The sequence below is a fragment of the Condylura cristata genome, unplaced genomic scaffold, assembly GCF_000260355.1.
Source record: "Condylura cristata isolate star-nosed mole 26May11 unplaced genomic scaffold, ConCri1.0 scaffold00002, whole genome shotgun sequence".
Taxonomy (NCBI): domain Eukaryota; kingdom Metazoa; phylum Chordata; class Mammalia; order Eulipotyphla; family Talpidae; genus Condylura; species Condylura cristata.
The window spans coordinates 5,435,705-5,447,898 of NW_004567103.1; the positions used below are offsets into that span (position 1 = coordinate 5,435,705).

A 12,194-nucleotide genomic window follows, 5' to 3' on the forward strand; every position below is an offset into this window, starting at 1 on the left:
TGGAGAGAGGCTCTCACTTTCTCAACTCAACTTCAGTGCGATATGTTAGCACCACGGATAGGAAGGAAGGGAGGTGCAACCACAGGAGACAGAAATTTATTTCTGGTCAGAGAAAACAGTGGGGGAAACCAAACCGTAAGCAGGTTTCTGGGAAGATGTAAAATTTTTTAAGTTGTACTGTGAAAAATAGTAAATCAATAACTGGGTGAAGAAGATAAGTGCCAGAATCCTGGGCAGGTGTATAAGCCCATCAAAAGGCAAATTTTTAAAATCACAACCTAAGCTGAATATTTGCAGTATAGGAAATCAGATGCCTCTTTGGAAGAAAGTGTTAATAGGAGTTACATAACTTTTAAGCCCAGAACTCAGCTACTTCATGGATAACTGGTAACTGATTTTCACCAAGAATGAAATTCATAGCAATATTAAAATCCAAAGGAATAAAACACAGGACTCTAGAAGTGAAGAAAAGGTGCTCGAAACTCTAAATCTTAACAAAGATCTTCTAAAGATATGAAGAACCCAAGATTAAAATTTTAAGGTGCTGAAAATAATTAATTCCAGTCTACTCTAACTTGCATGAGCAAACATTTTCAAAATGTGTTTGTTCCCAAAGAAAAGTGCACATTTCCATCTCTTTATATATTTAATAAGTCATGCTGAAATTTCAGCGACTATGCATGTATATTTATAAATAAGCCATACGAGTCTCTGAGTAAGCCTTGCATCAGTGTCTTTTTTTATTTATTTATTTTTAATTCTTAACAGTAGAAACCATTTTCAAATGAAACCTGACCCAGTTTCAGTGTAGAAAACAGAAAAAAATAGAAACATACCTCAGCGCTCATTGGACATCTTGGGGTCTCTTTTGAAATAACATTTATTCAGAACTTGTAGCAGATGAACTTAGTATATGACAGAAGACAAAGGACTGTCTATCTCTGCCAGTCTGCCTGCCTGATGGCTCACTGTTCAGCCCCCAGGATCTTTAAGGTACTTTAATGTAGCACCTGAAGTATAGTATCTCCTCTTTCTCAGATGCCTGTCCCACTGTTTGAATGTAACTTTATGTTAAACCCTGTTAACCTGATGCTGCGTGTTTATAATTTTCTTTTATTGTGGAATTTTAAAAATAAATCTATGTTTAGTGTGATAGGAAGCACTAATCAAAATTTCCAGCAGGGATCAGGAGAGAAACAGAGAGAGTCGGCCTTCTTTTGGTTCTCTGTATCTGCCCTGACATCAACACACATTAAACAAGTCAAGGCTATTGAATTCTTTCAAGATACACACTGTGGGTTGTGCTAGTAAAGTCACATTCGCGGGGTTGAATTTTCAAAACAGATGAAGAAGAATCTTGGAAATGGCTTACCATAAGGAGTAAGCCCAACCAAGCAGGCAGGACAGGTGGATAAAGAAATAAAAGAAAGGCTTGTGGGCCCTCCCTGGTGGCGCAGCGGGTTAAAGCACAGCACTGAGAATCTAAAGCCGCTTCCGCATGAGTTCGATTCCCGCCTGCCCCGGAGGTGACCACATGGCGCGGCAGACCTCTCCTGGCCCGCCCGCTGCTCCCCTCAGCAGTGTACTTCATCGATCTGCCTGTTCTGCTCCCCGCTCTGTCTCTGGTGAGGCCTCTCGCCGCCCCTGAGCCTCTGGCCTGTACCCCAGTTCTGTATACACAAATAAATAAATCTTTAAAAAAAAAAAAAAAAAAGAAAGGCTTGTGGACAGGCTGAGAGACCGATCATCCACAGTCTCTGAAGTATCATCTCTTCGACCTGGTTTTGCTTAAATGGGCCCTAGAAACAGTAAGTGAGTTTGAAGCGACTGTCTGCTCTGGTGTGTACATCATGAGGCTTCATTAAGGAAGAAAAGGTCTGAAGGCGCTCCTGGTGGGCCTGAGAAATCAGGGCCCTTCACCAGACGCCATGTGCACAAGGGTTGGCGCGACCAGGCTCCGCTGCCCAGTGAGCTGAGGCTTCTGCAGCCTTCTGGTCTGGTCTGTCTGGACGTGAAGAACTTTGCATCTGCAGACTTAAATAGTTTGACTGTGGCTTGAAAGAGGACAGAGGTAATTGAAAAACCTTTTCAAAGAGGGTAAACTTCAAAGAGGCCCAAATTGCCATTTTAGAGAAAACCAGTTACCTGTGTCAAGAGGCCACCTTGGGAGAGAAATGAGGTGAGAGGTGCAGAGAGAATGGGGAAGGGTCCTGGTGGGTGCTGCCCTCAGATATGAGCACTGAGATCACAGTTCCTGAGGTTTCTAGCACAGGTAATTTCCATTTCAGAATCAACCAAGTTATGTTGGACAATCAGCTGGTGGCATAATATAAAGGAAAATATGGGGGGTGGAAATGAAAAAGAACCACTTGGAGCTGCTGTGGCCCTTATTCAGTGATCTAATTATTAGAAGTTAAGTGTGTCTCTTCCTTCTGGCGCTGCCTGAAATCTTGGGTTTGTTCTTCGTGGCCAAGGGCGTATTTAAGTTCCACCTGGAGGTATGTCCTTCAACCTAACCTGTAGGGGTCTCCTGGAAGAGAAGGGGGGCATTTGAAGCCTCACCCCAGGCCTCCTGAGCCCCTGCCCGCTTGTCATTGCGTCATTCGAACACCGTCTTCACAAACCCCTGTGACCCCTGCAAATGCTGTGTTCCCAGTGGGTGACTAACAGCTTCTAGTTCACAGCTCAGTTTAGTCAGCATCTGGCTCTCCAGAAAGTCTGTGGAACTCAAGGGCCAAGCTGGGTCTGTTTGCCCTTTCTGTGGAGTGCGGCCAGAGAGGCATCTTTGCAACCTGGGTCTGTTTGTTTTGTGACAGGTGCCTCTGAGTGTGCCCTGAGGCCGCCTGGCCAAAGGTTTGAAGAACGCCCCTCCCTCAGCCTGTGTTCTGCCTGCAGCCAGAACACTACCCTGAAATTCTAACAAGACTGGGAGCTCATGGTGTTACCTAGCACACCCTGCACAACCATGAGCAATAGCCTAAGGCAGGAGTCGCAAACAGAAAGCTGGGGGACTAGAGAGCACCCTGAAACGATGTCAAAATCCCTGCCAGAAGTAGAATTCTCATCTGACACTAGTTCTTCTTCTTTCCACAATTACCTGCCACTTCCTTTACCAAATCTTTAAAAATAACTGCAACTGATCTCCCCAGCTGTCAGAACTCCCAGGAATGGGCCTTTGCCACATTTGTGAAGGGCCAGTGTGAACCTTTTCCAGCCTTCTCCTCCCTGCCCTTTGGCAAGGCCTTCATCGCCTTTCTGGAATAGGTGATGTGAGGACTGAGAACCATCCAGAAGCCCTCAGGCCTGAGACCCACTTTCAAGCATCAAGCTAGACTGTCCCTGAAAGTGAGGCTGGGAGAAAGCCTGAGGCTCCCTCACTCACAGCACAGCAATGGCCAGAATCCCTGTGGGCTGAAGGTTTCTGCCCCCCTAAAACTACAGCAATGACCAGAGGGGTCCCAGGCATGTGCACACATGAGTTTGCCTCAGACCAAAGAAAGCTGAGCCTGGAGGATCCCCACTGTCCTGGGGCGTCACCAGCAAGCCCACAGCTCCCAAGGCAACAGGGAGGTGCCTCTCTGACTGTCCCCCATGTGAGACACTGGGTCCTGGGGGCTCCTGAGAGTGTCCCTGAATTGAGAGCCCCTCATTATCTCAGATCTGCCATATTAAGTGGAGTAATTCACTGGTCACTTTAAAAAATAAATTCCCTTCCCCTATTTAAAAAAAAAAAAAAAAAAAAAAACAGAAAGGTTGCTTTCTGCAAACAGAGAGCTGAGATTAGTTCTTGCAGCTCTAGAGCCTCACTTGCAGGGACAGTCTAGCTTGATACTTGAAAGTGGGTCTCAGGCCTGAGGGCTTCTGGATGGTTCTCAGTCCTCACATCACCTATTCCAGAAAGGCGATGAAGGCCTTGCCAAAGGGCAGGGAGGAGAAGGCTGGAAAAGGTTCACACTGGCCCTTCACAAATGTGGCAAAGGCCCATTCCTGGGAGTTCTGACAGCTGGGGAGATCAGTTGCAGTTATTTTTAAAGATTTGGTAAAGGAAGTGGCAGGTAATTGTGGAACTGAGAACTAGTGTCTGGGGGTTGGGGTGCATACAGTGGGACCATTAGGGAATGTTCAGCGCTGATGGCAACAGTCTCGCTCTCTCTTCCCTCAGCTCCTGCTGACCAGCTTGTCCCTGCTCTGGTATCTCGTGCCCCTTTCCCCTCTCCTCCCCCTCTCCTCCTCTGCATCAGCATTTTTTTTTTAATTTATTTATTTGTGCATACAGAACTGGGGTACAGGCCAGAGGCTCAGGGGCGGTGAGAGGCTTCACCAGAGACAGTGGGGAGCAGAACAGGCAGATGAACGAAGTACACTGCTGAGGGGAGCAGCGGGCGAGTCAGGAGAGGTCTGCCACGCCATGTGGTCACCTCCGGGGCAGGCGGGGATCGAACTCATGTGGAAGTGGCTTTAGCTTCTTAGTGATGTGTTTTAACCCTCTGCACCACCAGGGAGGGCCTGCATCAGCATTTTAACAGAGTTCTGCCTGGGCTCTGAGATCTTCTTGTTCTACTGATTCTTTAACTTCATGATCTCCAGCCTCAATGAGCAAAGACAGGGGACAGTTCAGCCTGGAATGTCCACTGGGGTGAGGCAGGAAATGGTAGTAAGTGGCACACACACGGGACAGCTAGTGCCTGCCAGCCATCGAGTCACCGAGTGCTCGTTTCTCATGAACACAGGTGAAAAGAGTGCGCGTAGAATTGAGTATGAAAACATGGTTGATATTGAAAATGGTATTTTAAAGAAAAATTGTTTTGTCCCAGGTTCTGTGACTGGCCGCAGAAAAGACAGAAGAGAGGCAGAGAGGCTGAGCAAACAATTTATTGCTCTCGGACAGCAGCTGAGACAGAGCCCAAGAGTAGGGTCCGCAGCTACCGCCGCCCTTATAGGGGGGAAGGGTCTCTTATATAGTTTTAAAACTTGAATTCCAAAGAGGTGATTAATCGCTACGTCCCTTGATGTATGGCCCAGTTTGTTATCACCTTCATCTAGTCCCATCTCCGATGCAAGACCCCGTTAATTGGATGCAAGTCCCCCAATTTATTACCGCCTTTTCACCTTTGGATGCAAGGCAGATTATTATTACTGCCCTTACCCGGTCCCTCAGTAAATCTCCGCATTTGGTCACTCCCAACAAAAATGAACTGTATGTTCTAAAAATAGGAATGTTAAATTTGTGAAATTATTAGATCTGAAGCCTGAAGCCTTCTATGTAAATGTCTAGGGCAAGGTTTATGTTACAGTTTGCTGTGTCAGTGGCAAGGTTAGCCTCAGCTCTTCTGGCTGGGTGTGATAATTTTATTACTTTCTTTCATGGCAAATAGTTGTTTGCAAACACATGTTCTGCCAAACCTGGGTAAACTTTTGTTTCTTATATTGAAGAGAATCATACCTATGATTACACAGTGCTGCTACCCAATGTTAGCGCTGAGGGAGCTATATTTCAGTAATCACTACTGCACTTCCTTCACAATCTAAATACTGAGAGAGAAATTAGGCAGTGGTCATTAATTTTATATGCAGTTTAATATCAACCAGAAAAATCATTTATAAAGCAGTCTTCGAAACAACAGAGTGGTAATTAAATTAGCATGTAAAAGAAGACTAGGTTATTTCTTCCCAAATGTCATCTCCAAATTCTTAACTTCCCAATGACTGGGCCAATGAACTCATGCGTTCTGACACCTTTCAGTGGATAGATGAGCTGTCTTGGCATCTCAAGTGGTCAAATCTTCAGTGCAGTCATGGATATAGGAATAAGTTTAAACTATTCTTCCAACAGGTCAAACTCGTTAGCACTTTGCCCCCAAACCACCACATCTGTAGAGTATTTCATGCCAGTTCATCCAGCAACCTCTCCTTGACTCAAGCTATAGGAACATATTGATCAGGGATTTAATGGCTACATCCATAATATTGTCCAGTTTTAATTTTTTTAACTCGGACAAACAAACACTAGCCCATAATGAACTTGCTACATGAACTGAAATTCTAGATTTTTAGAAAATGTTGGCACTATGTTTGTTAGTTTCATAGTAAATTGGCAACACCAGCCATAGCAGCAATACAACCTCCTTCTAGTTTTGAGCCATTGACATTCAACCTTTCTCAACAGCATAAATCTACCAACAGGATCACTAAACCCAAAGCTTTTGGTTAAATCAAGTTGCCATCATCATCACTGAAAACAAAGATAATTACCTGAGTGGTACTGTATAGATAGGAAGATAGATTAGATATAAAGAAATACAAGATGATAGACAGACAGAGATTGGGTGATGATGAGTGGATGGATATACAGACAGAAGACTGGATGGATGGATAGCGAGATAGATGTAAATCAGTTTTCTGCGAATACCACAAATAATTTTCCCATTTAAGTTATAAAAAAAATGTTAACACCTACTACATGCCAACCAACAACCAACAGTATTTCCAGCTAGAATTCTGTTTGTAAAAGCTTATTTTTGTTCAGCAACTCATAATTTCTGCTGTGCTCAATAGACTTTGTTTAATAAACCTGTCATCTGTAAAAAAGCAATTGCCCAGACAAGTTATTTTTCCTAATGCATAACTACTTCCACAGAAGCATCAGTTATTTCACTCACATCCCAAACAAAAGCTTTTGAATTTTCAACCCCTTCTTACAGCTCACCAAATGTTTCATCACATGCCTCTATGCCTCTGTCATTCTTTGTGTGAACTGGCTAACAAGATCATTTCATACACGTTTTGTTTCTTTTAAATGCGTTTTCTATATACAACATGGAGGTCCTGGACTCACTTTCACAAAGCAAGGGGCACTATATCATTTTTCCTAAAACTCAGCCTTGGTATTTTTAATTTTCCATTTTTAATGAATGGATGGGTATAGAGGCATATTTTTCTGCTCTTAAAAAATAGCACGCGGGGGGCCCTCCCTGGTGGCGCAGGGGGTTAAAGCACAACACTAAGAACTTTAAGCCACTTCCGCATGAGTTTGATCCCCGCCTGCCGGGAGGTGACCACATGGCGCAGCAGACCTCTCCTGACCCGCCCACTGCTCCCCTCAGCAGTGTGCTTCAGGCCATCTCTGGCCTGTACCCCAGTTCTGTATGAATAAATAAATAAATCTTAAAAAAAAAAAAAAAAGATAGCACGCGGAAAAACGGTGAGACAGGCCTCCATGTCCAGGAGATGCAATAAGCACTGTCCAAGGCTGTGGGGAAGGGGAAGCCCCTTGGGAGGGTGTGGTGAACTGCTGTCCGTCATAGGGAAAGGGGGGCTCCTTGTCCCAAAGTTCTAAATTTTAAAATGTGCTAGAAATCTAGTACTTATTAATGTCAGATCACCCAGCTGTTTAGTGTTACATTGAGTTTACTTCAAAGACTACCTTTTCCACACTAAGCACATTGCCAGGCTGGAAGTTGGCAAATTGTGAATTTTAAGATTCAAATCACCTAAAATCAAGAATTGAAGGATAAGGTACTAAAGAACAAACTCCTTCCTCCGACTCCACTGTTCAGATTCCAGTTCTATTTTTCCAGGAAAATTCTCTCTCCTCTGCCTCCCTCTACCCCCTCTCACTCCTGTTTTAATGCTAACAGATCGGTAAGCTCACTTAGAGTAATCAATTTGGAAAATGCTGTTGGAGACATTTTCACAAGCACATTAGAAAGTTACAGAAGTGAATAAACAAGGAATGGCACTCTGAAAAACTGTTTGGCAGCCTCTTAGAATTTAAACACAATTATCATACCAGTTAGCAATCTCTGTCCTACGGATTTACCCAAATGGAATGAATTTACCCATGTGGAATAAAAGCTTATGTTCATACAAAACGATGTAAGCCATGACTAAATCAGCAGGTGGGTGGATGTACAAACTAGGGCAAACCCTACCAAGGAAGATGACAGAGTGACCCAGAAGAACAGACAGCACAGACAGCTTGGGCAAAGTATACTCTAGAAGAAACCAGTGTGTGTGTGTGTGTGTGTGTGTATGTACACACAGAGAGAAACAGGTAGACAGACAGAGATAGAGAGATAGAGAGACAGAGACAGAGAGAGAGGGGGGGTAACTGGTTTACATAGTTGTTTGTGTTTGTGCAACTCCCTGCCTCAGGTGCTATTACCACGCCTCCCCCACTGAGAACACGCTTAGCCCTCCACCCTTGCCACTGTGCCCCCCACCCCAGCCTCAGTGAAGAACCCACCCTTAAATTATAAACTACTATATGTTCCTATTTAATGACTTTCTAGAAGAACTAAAGAGACTGATTGTAGCAGTTAAGTTGTTAGTGACTAAGGTTAGTGACTGCAGCCAGTTCAAGCTGGGGAGAGGGTCAGCTTATAAAGGGGCAGCAAAGGGAATGATCTGAGGAGCTGAAATTGTGCTGTATCCTGAAGAGGAACTAGTTAAAATATCTGTTAGCAGTTAGAAATGCCTGCACCCACTATGGCGTCTCTTTTCGCAAGCTGTTTGAATAGTTATCCCCAAGACAGCATTTCAAAATTTTTTTAAATATTGACAATAAAACAATCAGGAAGTTTGACCATCCCAAGTGCAAATAACATTGTGTATTTCCTTTTGAGTGATTGCTGTAATCATGCGATGCAGTAATAACTGGATACAATGCGGGATTTTTCCAAACACTCCAGTCTGCTCCAAAGGGCCTGACAGGGTAAGGCATAACCACACTGATGTAAAAATTACCATTTCAGTTGTCATCAGCCCAAAGTACTAATCAAAGGAAATGTCTATTCTTTAAAAGCTAATTTTGGTCAGGGTCCTGAATCTCAAAGAAGTCTTTTGGTTGGAGAAAAAAGGAGGCAATCTTTGCTTTGGAAGATTGTAGATCAGCATTTCAAGACCATCAAATTAAGAGTTTCTGTCATTGCCACATGGCCAGATGGCTGCATTGTTAGGAGCTTCTTCTAAGATAAAGGAGTCCAGCTTCTTCTAAGATAAAGTTTAAGTATATATTTGTTCATAATCAACATTCAAATGCCTAGATTTTAAAGGCAAATTGACAGCAAGCCTTTTGTTAGCATTTCCTAAGCAAGTTTCCATGAGAATGGTTTCCTTAAATGGTTTCAGTTGATTTTACAAAAGATGAACAAATGCCTCCCAGCACTGGAGGCCAAGGACCCCAGGGCCCCACCGTGTGCCCAAGGCCAGAGGGTCTCCTGCGGGCAGATCTGCTGAGTGGTACACCAGGCTCAGGCATCTCTCAACCACTGCACTGGACGGTCCCAACTTCCAAACGTTCAGAGATGAGTACACAAGAAAAATGTAAACGTCCATATGCAACGTGAGTTTGACCTTGACTTTCATTTCAGTTCTTTTCCCATGCTCTGCCACACCTGGGCAGCTCTCCTGCCTGCCTGCAACTACACAGTTGTTTCTTTGCATAAGCGTGTTGTTCCACGGTAGCTCCTTTTATCTGCTATGTCTATACAAGCAGCCTTTCCTTTTGTAATAATGAACTTGTCGTTTGGATTATTAACAAAAAAGTCCAGGGCCTCCCTGTTGGCATAAGGGGTTAAGTCTCAGCATTATCAAATTATCAACAGCCACTGCCATTTGCATTTGATCCCCAGACAGGGAGGTGAGCCAAGGGGTGCAGCAGAATTTTCCATCTCCCTGCTGCTCCCTTCAGCAGTGTGTTTCAATAAATCTGCTTGTTTCACCTCCAACTCTGTCTCTGGTGAATCTTTGCAAAAGTTGCTGTGAATTACAATCCACTTGTAATTATTCATGTCTTATTTCCCTAGATGTCAACCTCTCTCTTACAAAAGTATCCTTTTACCAAAATATATCTTATGCCACTAATGAAATTTCATAGTGAATTCATATTTTATAATGTGCCTACATGGTCTTCCATTTACAGAAAGGGGCTTAAAAAGAAAATAAATCATTGAAATAACTTGCTTAAATCATTCATAAGACTAATCAGAGCAAAGAGCACATTAGCTATAAACAGTTAAACTTGCTATGCATAAATAACTTTACAGAATGTTTTGTTAGAGTAGTCAAAGTCTTTCCAACCATAGAGTGACATCATTTTGTCTGTACTGTTTATTCTTACATTTCATTTTCAAACCACAACAATGACGGAAGAAAGACATCTGAATTTAAAAGTTTGTGCGACTGGAGTAGTTTTGTTAACTAGGTAAGAAAAGTGCTGTTCTCCCTGCTTCCAAGGAGAATTCCACAGATGGGCCAGGCAGACCCAGTGTGTGTCTGACCTGAAGGGCCAGAGCTGCTGTTCCGAGAACTGTCTTTTGTGTGCATTTGTGGATGCTGTGTTTCTCAACTTCTTGCTTTTTTCAATTTAATTCCTTTAAAAAATTACAATAGTGAGATTAATATTAGACCAATTAGACTTCTCTCTCTTTCTCCCATACATACATACACATATATCTGCTACTTTTTTTCTTTTTTAATTTATTTATGCATATAGAACTGGGGTACAGGCCAGAGGTGCAGGGAGACTGAGAGGATTCACAGAGACAGAGTGGGGAGCAGAACAGGCTGACTGACTGCTGAGGGGAGCAGCAAAGGAGGCAGGCGAGGTCTGCTGCTCCCTGTGGGTCAGTTCCTGGAAACTGACCTCGTGCTAAAGCAGATGTGGCTCGCTTCGCAGTGATGCTCTTTAACTGGTTGCACCACCAGGGAGGGCCCACACATGTATCTATTTCTATACAGTATAACGAGTTATCTATGGTATATATCATGGACATATAGTTTATATAGTTAAATCTATATATAGCTATCTATTGCTTGTATACATGATGTACTCTGTATTATAGTATAGTAGAATATATATGGTATACATATTATATGCAGCATATAGTATATGTATTACTTTAATCTGTATACAAACTATATATAATCACCATATGTGTGTGTGTGTGTGTGTATACACACACACACACACACATATAATTTTATATTCTGTTATATCTTTATTGGAAGAAAATTTTGTTTATTGACCATTTGGACTGTATTAATTAAATAAGGGAATTACTTCTACATGTAGTGTTTGTCCATTATTCAGACACACACACACAACAAGCCTTTAGTAGCTCTAGCAAATGTGGAGCCTTGCTGGGCATGAAGCATCCAGTTCAAACAGGGTCTGCCCATATGAACTCACTATCTTATGAAGGCAAAGGGAAGTTGACTATGGTCTGGAAAGACAGGAATGTAGACTGGTGCAGACCCTCTGGAAAACAGTATGGAGGTTTCTCAAAAGTTTAAAAATGGACCTGCCATGGTGGGGGAGGGGAGTGCACTGGACTATGATGATGGCACACGGGTGACTTGGTGCTGGGAAGCCCATGGGGCTGCAATTGAGATGGAAAAGGGCACAAAATGATGTAAAAATAAACTATAATATATATTTTTTAGGATTTATTTATTTATTCATACAGAGCTGGGGTACAGGCCAGAGATGCAGAGGGTGAGGGGATTCACCAGAGACAGAGTGGGGAGCAGAGCAGGCAGAATGTCGAAGTACACTGCTGAGGGGAGCAGCAGGTGGGTGAGGAGAGGTCTGCCGCGCCATGTGGTCACCTCCGGGGCAGGCGGGGATCGAACTCATGGCTAAGCTTCTTAGTGCTGTGCTTTAACCCGCTGTGCCACCAGGGAGGGCCAAACTATTATATTATTAAAAAAAAAAAACAATGGGCCTGCCATATGACCAGGATACGCACACCTAGGTATTTGTCCGAAGAAAGAAAAGAAGACTGTGAAACTAAAAAAGATCCATTGATAACATATTAGAGTAAAAACAATTCTATTCTTTTAGGCAAAATGGTATTTTTAAACTTCTGTTATGTGAAGAAATGATTAAAGAGAATGGAACTAAGCACAGGAAAAAAGTATGATGGGGTTGCACTGGTAGTTCATTATTACTGGGTGTTTTGCTGGATGTTGTCATATTTGTGATATTTGAGGTTTGTTTTTGTTCTGTCCAAATAGATAAATATCCCACTTTCACATCTCACTTAGAATTATCAAATACATTATGCTTTTTCTTAAACAAGGTCTTTCGAAACTGTAGAGACCAAACCATAAAAACATGATTCCCACCTTCAACCCAAAATATCCTACTTATCTTTCAAGAACATGTCTTTCTGCTTTGAAATTTTAAGTTT

At 42.9% G+C, this 12,194-nt stretch overlaps 1 protein-coding gene across 1 annotated transcript in view; it reads left to right on the plus strand.

Moving 5' to 3' along the window:
* Positions 1-12,194, plus strand: part of SPHKAP (SPHK1 interactor, AKAP domain containing) — a 98,110-nt gene that overhangs the window by 53,434 nt on the left and 32,482 nt on the right. The gene's annotated exons all lie outside the window — the stretch shown is intronic.